Source organism: Protopterus annectens, chromosome 12.part0, assembly GCF_019279795.1.
Source record: "Protopterus annectens isolate FY-2018-M chromosome 12.part0, PAN1.0, whole genome shotgun sequence".
NCBI lineage: Eukaryota > Metazoa > Chordata > Ceratodontiformes > Protopteridae > Protopterus > Protopterus annectens.
Genome location: NC_056746.1, coordinates 312,733,868 through 312,748,457, shown reverse-complemented (window position 1 = coordinate 312,748,457; position 14,590 = coordinate 312,733,868). Strand labels below are relative to the sequence as shown.

The following is a 14,590-nucleotide window of genomic DNA, read 5'->3' as shown; positions in this document are numbered from 1 at the left end:
GCAGACACCAAAGAATTTTTCCTCAGGTAGATGGCAAATATTAGAGGTGTGATGGGGAAGAAAAAGGTAACTGGGAAAACATGTTTTGGGGGTGTAATAAGTCAGCAGATTTTAAAACATTTCCTAGAGAGTACTCCGTCAGAAATATTGGATGACCAAATGGATATAACTAAGGAAAGGATTCTTTTCAGCTGGGATACATAATCTGAATTGCCTAGTCATAGTAAGGTCTTAAGTTCAATTCTGGTGGCTGCCAAAAAAGGAATTACTAGAACATAGAATTGAAAGTCTAAATCAACTGCAATTAATTATTGTAACATATATAAATGAATTGAAGTATGACCTTTAGAAAATGGTAGGAGCAAATTACATGGTAACAAATGGAAAATGTACAAACAGTACATGCAGAATGATGTTCTTGAGGAAGAGCGAGGTTTAAAAGAAGGCAGGAATTGAGCAAAATGTGACGTATAATGTAGGTGACTGGAAATATGTTAAAATTGTTTGATTTCTTTCATAATAATGTATGTTTGCCTAAGTCTTAAGTGATAATTTAAGAAATGTGTTAAAAAGAATGTTGTGTTGTTTAGTAGGTTTATTTACCAGCTGCTGTGGGGAATTTTTGTTTATTAAGTCAAGGAATTTTTGGCATTTCTAACTTTGGAGGTATAGGTATCCCAATTTATCAAAGGGTAGTTCAAGTCATCCAAAATAAGGCAGTTTTTCCTAACAGGGACATTATATGGTTATCAGAGAACAAAGAAGGTAGGTGTTCTGTAACAAGCTATTTAAGCAATAACCCACAGCTGGGTGTGGGTAATGCTGGATTTACCCACAACTTTTGCGGTTTGGTCAATATAATAACCTTCTCTTTCCACCTCAAGATAGCTTTCATCCTTTTCATTATACAGATTGATAAAAAGATAAAATCTGTCTTCCATGTTCAAAAAGTCATAAAAAAAACACAAACAAAACCTTGAATTTCTCTACAGAACTAAATCATTCTTCGGCGTCCACTAAAAAGCACACAGCATCCACCCCTACTCTAACTACTCTCTCCTGCGTCAACTCTATAAACACCAACTTGCTTTAAATGCAGCTCTCTAAACTAGAGCAATGCTACAATAAAATTGCCAAATTTGCCAATAAATCCCCACCCAAACGCATCACTATAATGATTTACAAAAACAGAACTAGCTTAAATATCCAAATGCAATCAACTTTCATCAGTTAAAAAATGCTCATAAAATCGTACATACCTCAAATAAATGTCTTTCCTTGAAAATTCTTAAGTAATGGTGTTTTTTTCATCATATACCACCCCTGCCAATAATTACTAAGGTAATGCACTCTACACCTGCCACTCGCTTTAAGAGAAATACTCTACAACAATTAAGTTCTTCTAAAGCATATCTGCTTGACAAGAACTGTTATAATTTTCTACCATATTGCTAGTCACACTTAAATTTTAGTTATCAAATTCACATATTTGCCACTGAATCTAACACGCATCTAATTTTCTAACTTTTAAGTTCACAACTCCAGCTCCTTAATTTTTCACTTATCTCACCCTTTAATCACTTTCCCTCACTAAACCTAACCATCTCTTTTCGGGCATTCCCCACATCCTCCACTCTTAACTTGTCATTTATATACTCTCAGTAACCCAACTTACTTATTTCTCCACACCACATCTTAAATTTTATAGTCCATTTTCCATTAATTTTAAAGCTGTGTTTTATTTCTCCATTTACTATAGAAACTGCTCTTCGTTACAGAAATATAACACTTCTTCTAATCCAGTCTAAACTACAAATGCCACAAATTGACCATACAATAGCCATATATTTGAGTATCCTGTGACATTTCTTAGTTTCACCCTACATTATCTTCTGCGTTTTTCCTTTTTGCTTTCTTACCTACATTATTACTCTCCGCACAAGATATTCACTTTTACATGTATTAATCCTGACATTACTTCTTACACAGATACTGTGTGTGTGTGTGTGTGTGTGTGTGTGTGTGTGTGTGTGTGTGTATTTATATATATATATATACATATTTAATTTAACTTCGATTACTAGCTCTGTAACACACACTTGTGACTTATGTAAAATGATCTGTATGTTCTGCTTTCACTTCATTTTCCTACACTCTATACAATTTTTTTTCTGTATGTACACTATATAAAGTAATTTGTATTGTACTCTGACAGAGCTTTCCACTACTGAAAATGGGGTTCCTTGCAAAGTTGGACTTAAAATTTACTTATTTGCATATGCGTACTTTGAAGTACAATACTCCAAAGCAAATCATGAATGTAGTAATAATAGATACATTTGCAAGAAGTATGGAATACACTTCCTGATAGTTTCAGGAAGTGTATTTATTTTATTTAATTTACATTTGTTTACCGGGAAATTCCAACTGGATGCAGGTCCTTTTTCAGCGGATGCCCGGGGAGAAAAACTCCACATCATGTACATGATAGAGATACAAAGTATAACAAAGGTATACTATTTTCTTCTACTTTAAAGACATGGTATAATAGATCTGTAATTGTCACATCACAAGAGTCTAATCTAATTGCCACCTTTCCTAACAGGTAAATAGCACCATCTTGATTTCATAATGCATACCTTCTTACCAAGTACTTTTCCATGCTTCTTTCTTCTACATTTCCATCTTACCTTCCTCCACTGCTATAACTTTATTTACTTTAACTCTTCCCAGACCTTCCTTACCTTCTAGGTACCTTGTACCAACACAAGCAGTCCCTCTAAATGCATGCAACTAATAACAATCTGATCTCTTCTTTAATAACATTATATATTAGCAGCCTTTAATCTGTAAATATTTCCACTATGATCACTCTCCTTAACTGCAACTTACATATTCTAATAGTTAAAACGCAATGGTTAAAGAACTGCTTGTTATAAATGTACGATTACAAAATTATGAGTATAATTAATAGACTACTCACTACTGTATGTATTTTCACTGGTAAACTTGCATGTATTTACCTTGGCCTCCAATGAAAAAGCAGTTAGCTCAACTGACAACCTGATCATCAAAAGTCAATTTAATATTGTTGAACACAGAGCTCTCCTTTAGTTAAAATTTTCTGAATATCAGAAGGGTCTTGCTTAAACAAAAAAATGTAAATAAGTTTTCTTCAATTTAAGAATTTCAGTAAACAGGTCTCTTAACATTCAGAGCCCAAAGACATGATGATTAGTCAAGTAGTGAAAGCAGACTGACAACACTGTTTCAGTCCACTAGTGTAATCTACCTACAGCTGCTTGTGTATGCTAATAATTTCATCAGCCAATGTTACATTTACACACATACACACATCTTTATTCTTTATTTACCTTAAATGCTAAAGTCTACAACTAGTCAGAGTAGACAGGCACCTTCACTTAAAAGAGGAGATATTATTAAGTGATAAGAGTGACATTAGAACAAAAGTGAAAACATAAATGCACGGGTCTGCACCATGCTGGCTCATCTTACTTCTGCTTTTCTATCTTGTATGAAATCTGCTACTCTATACAAGTTAGAATTCCTGCACAAACATTCATAGGCTGATAAAAATTAATGAACATCTGTCTGTGCCTGTATGTGCGCCTGTGTCTCTGTCTCCGCCTGGGCCAACACACTAGGGCACTTAGGGAGGATATCAAAAGTGTTGATGCATGTGTCTGTGTGCTGATGCACGTTTGAGTAAATGAGTGCGTCTGTAAGCTCGAATGACAGGGGTTGGGGGGCTTAATTGATGTTTGGGGGATGCATACATTTTTGTGTGTGTGTGTGTGTGTGTGTGTGTGTGTGTGTGTGTGTGTGTGTGCGCGCGTGCGTATGCTCATAACTGTATTTGAATTGGGAATACATGCATTTAGTCGAAGACACCAACTCTGAACATTACCTTTTCCGAACCTAAATGTCGAATCTCACACTGGTGAACTGTCGGAATGTCGAGCATAACACCAAATTCGACATTCCTGACCGCTCAACCACCTAATCAAGTGCTACCATGGGTCAAGAAGGGGAGGATATTTGCCTGGCTGGTGTTCAGTGTTCATGGATTCAGCGTTTGGAAATTCGACATTGTGCAAACCTGGGTCACTGCCTTTGACAATTGGTATGTCGGACAGCTAACGTTCGATTCAATGCATGTATTCCTTTGAATTGCATTTTCTCATGGTTGCGTAAACTGACCTACCTGCAGTAGACAATTTAAGCAAGTGATGGGATTCTTTCTGAATCCTAGGATATATTGTTAATAATAAACTAAGCCTTAACAAAGAGTCTCTATTTATTTAATCTGATATGTACTAACAGATAGGTCTGACTTTGACAAGAAAGTCTGAAAACCTAGGAAGAGAATGCTAAATCTGTGGGTCAGAATCAGAGGACTATGTCTAATTCGGAGAATCAGAGCCATGATGGCAATATATTATATCTGTACTACAACAAAGCTCTCCAAATGCAACTATAATTTTGAGAATGTATACTTGACTACTACAAGAAGAGCTCTAAAGCTAAGGTAATCGTTATGCACGTAGGTAAGGATATACTCCACCAAGTCTGGCCCAGCCAATGAAAAGACTTGATAACCGGTGCTTACTGTCTCTTGGGTTATTTTGCATAAACAGGACTGAGTAAAAATAAGCAGTGTGCCAACGAGGTAAACCACAACCATATAAATCACAAATCCTTTGTAAAGAATTGCCCGGAAAACAACCTGTAGTAGGACACGCTTTAATGGTACTTCACAGTTAAAATCTCAGTACAGAAGTAAAAATCTCCAGTCAAGTGCTTTCGTCCATAAAAATTCAGGACTTCATCAAAACAACATACACAGCTTTACAAGTGGTTTAAATAGTGAAAGAACAGCACGTCCCATCAATTAAAATTAGTGACATCATGACTACTTAAAGGTCCAGTATAATGTAAAACCAGAAACTAAGACAATCATGTTAAAATAGTAGATTTGTATTTCAAAACGGGCATTAATTAGGGAACAGCAATCATTAATAACTGGACTAATATTGGCATTTAACCTCAGTTGGCAAAAAAGTTCCATTGTCTCCAGTTTATTTTGCCAATGTCTTCCTTCACTATCTGTAAAATACAAAATTGGAATCCAGTGCAAAGGGGAGGTGCCTAAATAAACCATTAATTTTCATTTCTAGTTCTTACTGCATATAGATGCTTGTAAATGCATTTTCGAAAGGGTCTCTCAGTTTTCACAATGTAAAATTGTTACCAATCTGTACACACTGCAATGTATACCAGACCCCATTGACCCACAAATTCCTGTGGCTAATCTGACCTTCATAAAAGAGAGTCACCTACACAGATGTCAGTCTTCTAAGACATACCTACAGGAACCACAGGCACCACACTTAAACGTACCCTTGGAATTTAAATTTACAGGAACCTCTGGGTGCTCTAACAAATATTTCAAGTTGAAATCAGTTCTATGTACAAACTTAGGGGTGTTACCAACATACTGAAAAAAAATCTCACAATTACCCCTGAATATAATCCAGTTCTTTTCCAATATCTGTCCGGTTCCTGTAAACTTAAATTCCAAGGGTACGTTTAAGTGTGGTGCCTGTGGTGATTGGAGAAGGCATCCGAGATTACGCTTCTGGTTTCATATTTGCAAACTACTAACATTCTTAAATGGCGAAAAATTACTTAAAAAAAAAAAAAAAAAAACATGTCTTAGGACTTCCTAAGTGAGGAATTGATATGTACTTATCTCATTTTAATCATGCGCTGTTGCATGCACCGATGTTAATTAAAGGTACTTTTCTGTTAAACCCCAACCACTTTGCGCTGAAATTTTTTGGCGGTATTACACTAGCGGTATTTTGGCCATGCAACTGGACCTAGACTGCAGCACAGGTACTCCACTACCTAGACGTGTTTTTTGTGGAAAGCAACAGTGTGTGTGGAAGGAGTAAGTATACTGTGCCTGTTGACAAACCAACCCCCTTCCTTTCTTGCCTTCATTCTGATGTGAGTAGATCAGTACATAGTGTACTGCACATCCTCAGTTTTCCGACTCGCAAGTCACGTCTCCTCTACAGTCACTTGACAGCAACAGAAAAAATTCTCATATAGCTCTACACTTTTAACAACTGCAATAGCCACAAAACACTACAGATTTTATTTCTACATGTTTCAGCACTGTTGTGATTCACCACTGACACACTTAAAGGAGGTTGCGGTGTGTTAGTCCCTTCACCTAATATATGTCTTGTACAACAAACAGCTTCTCGGGATTAATCACACTTTCATCACGATTCATACATACCAAAGTCACACAAATGACTTACAAAACATTACACTTTGTTCAGTTCTCTCCAGTCTTTGTTAAGCTTTAAAACCAGGGTTAGTGACCTTAACTATGACTCCTTATACTACACATGACTGTTGGCAAACACAAACTGTACAAATGTATTATTTGCATGATACTGACTGGAAGTGTTTTGCCAAGTCACTCAGCACATTAGCATGAGTCACAGTCCAGCTTATAATAAAATATAAGTAAACAGAATAAAAAAAAATAAGTTTCTCTTCTTGTCACCATACCTCTATAAACCATTACTTTGAGACCAACCCAATTACTTCGATCTTCACACCAGTGCAAAGTGGTAGGGGTTTAACAGAAAAACATCTAATTAACTAATAAAGGTTCTGAAGTAATAACGGTCTCTCTCTGTGAATTCTTCCATCATACAGCTCATTTACTAAGGTACTCGATAGGCAGTATCTAATCAAGTATTACAACATTTGTCATTTCACTAAGAAAAACTTGGAAAGCAAGGATGCAAATCAGTATTCATAAATCAGTATTCATAGTATTTTTAAGAAGAAAAATAAAAAATATATATTAATGCAGATGATCAGGCAAAAAAATCAGTCAAAAATGTATGCAATTGTTAAACAAAGAAAAAGCTTATCTTCAGAATTTAAAATCCTCTAATTATTCCCCGGCATCATTAATCTGCAACTGTAATTGTGCATGTCACATCAGAGACAAAGAACATAAAGGAAAGAATCACATTAACAATAAGGAGTGCATTTTCTCATCCACTTATGGTACAAGTTTTTCAGGACTTGCAAAGCTGTTGAGTATATTTCTGAACAAGTAAAGCAGGACAGGCGTGCAAAGCAAATTATAGCCAACTAAGGAGTGGAGATGAAAGTGATCACTCCCTGCACTGTGACAGAAAAGGGAGCAGCAGCAATATTATAGCCAGTACTTAATTACCCACTCTGTCATCACTACGGCATTATAACACTAAGTCAGAGACTGGGCTGTTTTTCTATTCTGCACCTGTTACATCTTTAATTTAAAAGTGCAGAAACTTTCTATATTACTTTCTATATTACTTGAAGCAGCCTGCTGTTAATAGTTATTTCTCTCTACATTAACATTTCTTTAAGTGTTTTAGTGGAATGTTATCAACACTTTTTCATGGTGGGGCATGAACTCTCATTTCCAGAATTTTAAGTCCATGTACACACACTTCATTCTGATGCTCAACAATATAAATAAGCATCTAAAAACTGTGAAGCAATATTTGTTTCCAAACAAGTACTTTTAAAATGCTTCTTTTAGCAACTGTAATAAAAGCTACACATTTGTTCCCAAATGCTTCTTTTAGCCACTGTAATAGAAGCTACATATTCTCTACCCTTTTTAAACAAACAGCATTAAAGAACTGTACCAAGCATCAATCATATTTCCAGAAGAATGAATAATGTATTTAGTTTTGTTGACTAAATTAATCCCACTACAGCTTATTTTCATGGAAGACTCAAAGTACAATCTATAAAGACAGAGAAGGGGAGGTTTAGCCATGGGCGCCGGAACCACAGAACGAGGGGCAAGGGGCGCCCCACCCCACACTTTTGCGTCCAACTGAACTTACATATACAAACCATATGCAAACTCAGAGATCGCACTACAGTGAGACAAGGGTAAATTTCCCAGTCCACACTATAGTGCGATCTCTGTTCAACCGCATGCCTGCATCAGTAAATGAGCAGCGTTAGCATAACTAATTTAGGGAGGGGAGTCAGGATTTGTAGAACTATATCTTAAGTTATAGTTATTCCCTCTCCCCAGAGCAGTAGCCAGAAATTTCATACCTATACACAAAGCTAGTATTCTGTTGCATTCCCCTATGCAATATGAATCCTAACTACATAATTACGTAACACATAAAGCTAAAAGTATACACATTAGATGCATTTAACTATATAGATAATACAATGACAAGTATGTATCCCAGTGCATACGGGTATGTTCTTTGTTGGCTTACTTTTGTTCAGGTACAACTGGCTAACACAATGTTTATACAGACATTTAAAAGGAAAAGATCTGAATTGTTTCCTTTTAATTTTACTACACTGAGCAAACAACCACAACTCCTGCCATTCCTATAGACCCACTGGGTTAATAAAGCTTTTCTCAGAAAAGCAGGAGGAGGAGGAGGTGTGGTTACAGAGGAGAGCTTCTAGCAAATTATGATGTCAATTTACTGCCTAAAATAGAGAAGGACACACCTTGCAGATCTAGTGAGTTTATCTAAAACCCCGCGGTACCTGAGCCAACTGTTTGTGAGCTGCTGAGAAAGTAAAGGCAGGTATCCGCCTCCCAAAGCAGAGGGACACTACAGGGTAATCATAACCACAGCTTGACTTAGGACAACACTGGCTACTTCAGCTTCCTTGTCTACTGAGCTCTGCCTCAGTGCTGTATTTGTTGGAAATTGTTTGGGAACCTTGGACTTTGCATTTGCACAGCATTTGGATTGCTGCCTTTTCCATATAGTAACCTTTCAAAATACACAGGGATCCTTTATTGAGGCTCCCACGCAGGAGAAGCTAGCACAAGTCAGCCTTCTCTTGACAAATAAACATTCCTCAACTTCTTCCATATTTCCTAACATTCTTATACAAGAATATCGGCTAAGATGGATAGCAGAGTCTCTACTTAGTTCATTTGCAAATTTATTTCATTTGTCTACGAGAGGACAAACACAAACGACCCGAAACGTTCCTCCCTGGACTACATGAAAAGCGTCATTGAAGAGCTCTCTGATCTTGTAGCCCAGGAAGGTATGACCCTAGGCCTGAGTAGCATCCTGCCATTGCCCAAAATGATACCGCAGTACAAGGACAAAATGACTGACTTCAACAATTGGCTAAGCTTCTGGTATCATTCTAGGGGGATCCAGTATCTGTCTACCTGGGACGACATGGTTGACAGACCACAATGCTTTGCCAGAGATGGCCTGCACCTGTCGCCCCGGGGATTCCAGATACTGGCTAAGGCTCTTGCCGCCCCTATAGTGCCTTTTTTTACAAGGTTCAAATGACAAATTCACCACCGTAACAGGAACACGCAAGCAAAAACTGAGGGTAATACTACTCAATGCTAGAAGTCTAAATCTCAAAATGCACTCCCTCGAGGCACTCTCTAAAATGGAGAGCATCGACATCTGTGCAGTGACAGAGACCTTTTTCAAAGCTCCAGACAGCACCCCTGCGTTACCAGGCTATAATTCATACCACACCTTTCAGCCATCTAACCTGGAATGAAGCACTAAAGGTGGAGGCGTGTCCATATTCATTAAGGATATCCACACCTCCATGCTAGTTGCACAGCATAATGCATCCGAGATTATCCAAGTGCAACTAACTCTGAGCAAGACCTCAATCCAAACTGTAGCTTGCTACAGACCCCCCACCATGCCCCAGGATTCCCACTCCTCTTTTCTTGATAAATTGGAAAATATTAGGGTTTAACCAACACCCTAATAATGGGCGATTTCAACTACCCCACCATTAACTGGGAAAACTACTCATGCACCAACTCATTTGCGCAACGCTTTCTGGAATTCATAAATTCCAATGCCCTGTGTCAACTTATCCACACCCCCACCAGGGGCAACAATATCCTAGACCTAATCATTACCAACATGAGTGACCAGTGTGTTCCACACCTGAGGTCAACTCCTCATTGGTCAGATCTGACCATAAGCTAATCACCCTAGATTTCCACATCCAGCCCCCAACCCCCTTTAAGGAAACCATGGAAAAAAATTTCTCCAAAGCCAACTTCAAGCTTCTTCAATTGTTCACTCCAATGGAGCTCAAGACGTTTGCACTGTAACTTCAAATGGGCGGAGCCTAAGCCTTTTGACAGAATCAAATTGTCGTCATATTTTTAAACAAATGTTCACATCTCTGGAACCATAGGGGCTATGAAAGAAATATAAATGACAAACTGTTCAGCACAAACTATATTTATAGTGGTATTATTCTGTAAGTTCTAAGTCATAAACAGAAGTCACAGTGACAGTTACATTTATAGTATTTCGTAAACAACTAACAGTATCTCAGAAACCACTTGAGTTACACACTTACCATCAGTAGCATTTTATTCATCCAGAGGAGAGATTTTATTTGAGACTTAAGAGTTCTGTCGGTGTTACTTGGCTGCCGAGATATTTAGAAAAATTTGAAAATTATACCTATATAAATTATTATAAAAACAACAGTTAATATCCATTTACCTGCACTAGACAGACTAATATTAATGCAGTTGAGTTTGCCATTGTGTAAACTTTAAGATGAAATCTTTTAAAACCTTGTACATAGCATGGTTTTGAAATTATTGATGCAAATATGAAAAAGCAAGATTTGACGCCTAGAGGCGTCAGTAAGAGTTAACTGCAGATGCACCTGGAGGCGTCACTCGGATGTGATGAGTTAAGACATAAGTGGCAAACTTCATGACACCCATGCAGATGGACAATACACTTACAACTGCTGAATCCTACACAAATGCACTCTATAAGCACTTACACAAGTGCATGGATCGTGCTATCCCGAACAGAACCAAGACGCTATCCTCCAAAAAAAAAAAAAGGAAGCCAATCTGGTGGTCCCCTGCCATAAACAAACTCTACAACAGAAGGAAGAAACTGTTGCAAAAGAGAGTAAAATCCCATGAGTGAAGGAGCTCCCTGGTCAGCCTCAGTAAGAAGCTGAGATCCCTTATAAGATCCTCCAAAGTTAGCTACGAAAATAAAATTGCTGCTGATTCTAAGGACAACCACAAAGTATTCTATAGCTATGTCAAGAATCTCAATGGCAACACCCAGATCTGCTCTGAGTTGCAGCACAAAAATTACAGAACCAACTGATATTGCCAACATCCTGGCAGACAGATTCAGTGCTAACTTCACCCCCCCACCCTCTAAAGCGCCCATATCTATACAGGAAGAATGCAGAGTCCCTGTAATCACAACTACGCAGGTAAAAGGTGCACTCTCTAAAGCCAAAAACACAGCATCCATGGGACAGGACAACATCCCAGGCTGCGTTTTACATGAACTAAAGAACGAATGGGCTCCCCACCTAAGCACCATGTTCAATCACAGCCTCATGTCAGGCTTTGTGCCCACTGAATGGTGCACAGCAACAGTTATCCCACTTCACAAAGGGGGAGCCACTTCTGCTCCCGGGAACTATCGCCCTATTAGCCTGACGAGCCTGGTCTGCAAGGCCATGGAATGTATCATCATGGAACTCATAAACAAAGACATTGGTAACCTCCAAATGTTGGACCCCACTCAGTTTGGGTTTGTGAAAGGCAGGTCATGCCACCTGAACCTGATTTACTTCTTTGAGGCACTCACCAAAGCTGTAGAAGAGGGTAAGGTGGTTCACACAGCCTATCTTGACCTCGCCATGCCTTTCAACACCCTCCCCCATTCTGGAATTATAGCTAAACTCACTAAACTAGGTATAAATCCCTATGTCACACGATGGGTTTGCTAACTGGCTCACTGACAGAACCCACACTGTAAAAGTTGGACTCCAAATCTGACTTCAAACTAGTGACAAGTGGAGTACCACAGGGTTCCGTCCTGGGACCTCTCATGTTTGGTATCTACTTCTCTGAAGTACAGGCTAACACAGAAGGTCTTTGGCTAATGAAGTTCGCAGATGACTGCAAACTAGGAGCCATAGCCACAATAAACAGGGCTTGTTGGAAGGATAGATTCCTGTCCCAGAGACTTCCTATACTCTGGAACAAGCTACCCATCTATGTCAAGCAAAGTTCCTCATTAGCACTCTTCAAGAAAAATCTTGATAAGCGGATGGGAAATAGGAAATACACCCCGGGGATCAATTTTGTGCCTCTGCTCGACAGGGGCACAGGAAAATAAACTTTCTTTGGTGGCGTAAGCCAGAGAACCTTGTTGGCTAGGCTTACTTAGGCCCTTGGGCCGATAGGTTCACAGGTAGGTACTAGGCAGGTACTAGGCTATCAGCAAAATGGATGGCTGGTGTTTGGTTTATTTTGCACCTTTTTTGATTTTCATAGTATTGCTTATTACAGTATTGTTGCAGAAAATTTCCTTTAGTACTCTGACGTACTGTCTGTCCATTGAGTTTTAGTGTGCTTAAAATGAAAACACAGTGGCACAAGGACGCACTTTTCCAAACCATTACGTATAGAAACAAAGAGATAGGATAAGTCAAAACAGACTCACAAATTGGTTGTGGTGTAGTGTGTGTGTGTGTGTGTGTGTGTGTGTGTGTGGTGGTGGGGGTATACTGTACCAGACGTCAGTGGCAAATATGATTATGAAAATCTTCATGCTGCACAGATAAACCATCTCTATCTGAATGTGAACAGTATCCTCTATATGTTACATATGATGTGTGGCCACACATGCTGGTCAAAAATACAAGTCTCATAAGCAGAGTTTAGGTTACCTAATCAGCATGTTAGCTGTGAAGCAGGTCTTCCTTGTAAGTTATCCCAGTGCCCACATTTCTACAATTTTTTATTTCAAAATTGTATTTTCTTTATTAGAATAGGATTAAGATCCAACAGCTTGCACTGTTGTGCTCTGCCTCTGCCCTTGGCTCCCTCAACTAATTTCAACTTGTATTGGGGGGGGGGTTCAACTTCAAATTCTGGGGACTGGGCTACACTGCACTAAGCAAATGCATTTGTCAGCCTCCCCCCTGCCTGACTAACTTAATAGTTCAGTCTGGTCAGGGTTCAGGGGCAGGTCACAGGTGTAAAAATTTCCAGTTAAAGCCGTTGTGTTCTGTGACCTTACCGGCTCCCGTGCTTTTTTGCTTGCTATATAAACAATCCAGACCTCCTTCCCCCCTCAATCAACTGACAGTGAATGAACTGAATTTTGTTGTTTCTTTCTTTTGACTGAATTTGAAGAATAAAAGAGTTGAAGTACATTGCTGTTGTCAGTGCCGTGGTGGTGGTATGTTAAGTATTGTTAACTATATTACTGAGAGAGGAGATTTTAGCCACTGTTTATTTAATGCTTTTGCTTTGACGTTCGCACTTTATACTTTACAGGTTATTGTGAATATGGCCAAAAAGAGATGTGTAAAGTGACAGTTTGTGAACGAGAAGAGATGAGACATTCAGGAACTGGAGCGCATCATCATGGAGCTCATTAACAAAGACATTGGGAACCTCCAAAACACTTGACCCAACCCAGTACGGCTTTGTTAAGGGCAGATCATGCTACTAAACCTGTCTGACCTCTTCGAGACAGGTTCACACAGCCTACCTTGATCTCGCCAAGGCGTTCAACACCATTCCTCACTCGGGTACTCTAGAAAAACTCACCAGCCTGAACATAAATCCCTACATCACAAGATGGGTTTCCAACTGGCTTACAGACAGAACTCACACGGTAAGAATAGTGGGCTCCAGGTCTGACTATAAACCAGTCACAAGTGGTGTTCTGAAAGGCTCGGTTCTGGGACCCCTACTGTTCGGAATATATTTCTCAGAAGTACAGGCAAACACAGGAGGACTATGGCTAACCAAGTTCGCCAATGACTGCAAACTGGGAGCCATAACTGGCTCTCTGGCTGACATGGACATCCTACAAAAAGGCCTTACTGAGACAGATACTTGGTGTCAAAGTCATGGCCTAAAGCTAAATGCCAAAAAATGTCATCCCGTTTGGGAAAAACAAAACACCCACGAATTACCACATAGGTGGCAGCCCCCTTAATACAGAAGAGGTAATAAGAGATCTGGGGACCCAGGTAGATAGTAATCTCTCCTTTGACAATCATATTGCCAAAGTAGTTAGGAAATCCTTCTATGTGGCCCATCTAATTATGAAGGGGTTCACATCTAGATATAAAAACGTCGCTCATTAGACCCATCATGGAGTACAATGCCCCATTTTGGATGTACCTCACAAGACACTTCCAACAGCTTGAAAGACTACAAAAGTACCTCACCAAGAGGATTACTGGCCTCAAACATATGTCCTATGCAGCCCGACTGAAAAAACTCCGGCTGTACTCAGTGGCATATCGCTTACTCAGAGGTGATCTCTGCCTGACTTACAAAGCCATGTCCAACTCAGAATTGATGGACATGCCCCACCTAAAGAAATCCAAGTCACTGCGAGCCACGCGCTCTAGTGAGCTAAACCTCGCCACAACAATAAATAGAACATGCTGGAGGGATAGATTTCTGTCACAGAGA

General features: G+C 39.1%; 1 protein-coding gene across 5 annotated transcripts in view; it reads right to left on the bottom strand.

Annotated features, from left to right (window-relative positions):
- STX17 (syntaxin 17) overlaps positions 1-14,590 on the bottom strand; it is a 1,023,817-nt gene that overhangs the window by 973,273 nt on the left and 35,954 nt on the right. Inside the window, exon 1 of one of the 5 annotated variants that reach the window (XM_044089381.1) lies at positions 10,459-10,479. The exons of the other annotated variants lie outside the window; for them this stretch is intronic. The gene's annotated coding sequence lies outside the window, so the exon portion shown is untranslated. Of the gene's footprint in view, positions 1-10,458; positions 10,480-14,590 lie in introns of those variants that run through there. 5 annotated transcript variants of the gene reach the window in all.